The sequence below is a fragment of the Acyrthosiphon pisum genome, chromosome X (genome assembly GCF_005508785.2).
Source record: "Acyrthosiphon pisum isolate AL4f chromosome X, pea_aphid_22Mar2018_4r6ur, whole genome shotgun sequence".
Taxonomy (NCBI): domain Eukaryota; kingdom Metazoa; phylum Arthropoda; class Insecta; order Hemiptera; family Aphididae; genus Acyrthosiphon; species Acyrthosiphon pisum.
The window spans coordinates 13,467,124-13,469,902 of record NC_042493.1 but is presented as its reverse complement, the minus strand read 5'-3'; positions in this window follow the sequence as shown (position 1 = coordinate 13,469,902).

Here is a 2,779-nt window from a genome sequence, read left to right as displayed (position 1 = left end):
GATTCGACGCAGTCGTATTACCTACCTGATGACGTGACCCAGCCGTCGCACGTGTCCTACCCAAATTACTACGGCGCACGTCATTCGAAGTGACTGACCTGCTAGACAACCAAAGAAATACGGAGGCTACATGATTTGCATGGACACTTGACTTTTTATAATTTTTTTTAAATTTTTCACGTTATGTCGCGTTTTCGACGCAGTCAGATTGCATACTTGATGCCGTGACCCGGCTGTCTCACATTGTCCTATCCGGATAACTGAGGTGACTTACCTGCTAGACACCAACAAAATTAGGGGTCTGGAATTTCGAATTTCCGGCGGCGTTTTCTGTCATAGACATAGTCCGCTACGTGGTTACCCGAGCTATCGCGTCGAACCTCAGTGGTCCTAGCCTTAATATCATAGATCTTTATCACCATAGAATAATAATATTACCGTCAACCTCGAGACGATGACCAGACCACAAGGTCACTGCAGCTTCCGATATCGACAACACTCAGGTCAAACTCGGCAGGTCTGGGGGTGTCCAGATACCTGATGACGTGACCCGGCCGTCGCACATTGTCCGCTATCCGACATAGTCGGCTTGCCTACCGGGATAACTTTACTGAGATAACTGACCCGCTAGACACCCAAAAAATACGGCGGCTATATGATTTGCATAGACGCCCGAAATGTTATGAATTTTATTTCTTAATAATAGAATGATAGTAATGAACGCTGTGCGCTGCCTACCCGATGACGTGAGCCGACCGTCGCACATTGTCCGCTTTTATTAATTTAGGCTACCCGTATTACTACAGCAAACGTCATTCGAGGTGACTGACCTGCTAGACAACCATAAACATACGGAAGCTTTATGATTTACATGGACGCCCGAAATGTTCTCGCGTTTTCGGCGACAGTAAGAACGTTTTCCGCGATCAGACGCAGTCAGAATGCATAACTGATGCCATGACCAGGCCGTCTCACATTGTCCACTGACGAAGTCAGATTACCTACCCGAGTAACTGTGGTGGCTGATCTGCTAGACACCAATAAAATAGCGGTGGCTATATGATTTTTTTACGGAATTTCCAATTTCCGGCGGCGTTTTCGAAAAGACCCTGTCAAAGACTTTGTCCGCTACGTGGCAAACTTGGTCGTCCGGATGGCCTGCCTGAGCTATCGTGTTGAACCGCAGTGATCCTGGCCTTATCACAGATCCTTATCATCAGACTTCCGTATCACCCTTACACTGTCTAGCTCGAGGCGCCGGACACAAGGCCACTGCAGCTTCGATATGACAACACTCATGACGTTACAGGGGGGTCTGGGGGTCTCCCTCAGCGACGATTGGAGAGCTAGTATATATATATAAACAGTGTCTTTATCGTTATACTAGAATTTAATTTCCCATCAAAAATACTCAAATCCCTGCACAACCTTAGGCGTGTAATATAGCATTTTTCATTGCTTATAATGCTGCTTGCAGGACGTCGCTTACATTGTGTCTTTTACACAAAACGGAATTAATCGTAAAAATTCCTATCTTATTTATACCGTCGTGTCTCCTTGGGTGTGTCACTTACTCACTGATGGCTAGACACATTAAACAAGTGATCGTTAAAGTATAAATACACGTTTTTTGAATTAAATGATACATATCCATTAGGCCTTATCATTATTATAGGTAGGTTCAGAAATGTATGTACATTATGGATATTTGAAAATTGTGGTAACATAAATTCGATTAATACATACCTACCCATACAACATTTCGACAAAAACACAGTCGCCACGACGTCAATGCAATCTTGGCAGATATATGTTGCATACTGGCACTGCCACTGACACATTTATAGGATACCTACACATTTATTTATAATATATATTTATAAATACATATCACAAGTCCACACAATAAAGATGATTTTTCTAATATACATACCTATATATCAGAGATGGGTAACCTGTGGCCTGGGGGCCGCATCCGGCCCGCGAACCATTTTCACTGGCTCATGATACATGTTAATATAGTTCTAAAAATATAAAATGTTAAGATTTTTCTGTATTTTATTTTATTATATTTATTAAATTATTAAAATCGATATAATGTTTATCGTAAAACATAGATATAAAACCTTATCCATGGGGCATAGTTAACATTAGGTTTTTTTTTTGCTTTCTTTGTTCTATGGCCCGCTAGATTTTTACACATTCAGAATTGGCCCTAGTAGCATTGAGTTGCCCATCCCTGTTATATATCATACAAAATATAAAACCAGACGACGGCCCAAGCCGTCCCTGTAACATTTAAATATTGACTCTATTATATAATATTATATATTTTTTGAAACGTATATCTATAATGAAAAGTGAAAACCACCGTTTTAGAACTACCCCGACAGTATAGCCAGGGGCGTAGCTAGGATTTTTTTTTTGGGTAGGCCCACTATAAAACTTTACTTGCCGACGGTAATGGGGACTTTTCCTGATTTTTTTTATTAGCTTACTATTATTTCAGTTTTCAATGATTATTCTTATAAATAAATGAATAATTAATTACTTAAAAATTAAAACAAATTGAACCAAAAAATAAGCATATAGTTTCAAAAGATTCAATTTTTATTTAAGTACCTAAATACTAATATTTTTACAAAATACAATTATAAATATTAATTTATATACTCGTAAACTTGTAACTTATAATATACATTATACTTATTGTTAATTTATAATATATTTTCAAAGTAAAAATTCTAATCTTCTTTTCTCATAACAGCAACTCGTCAAT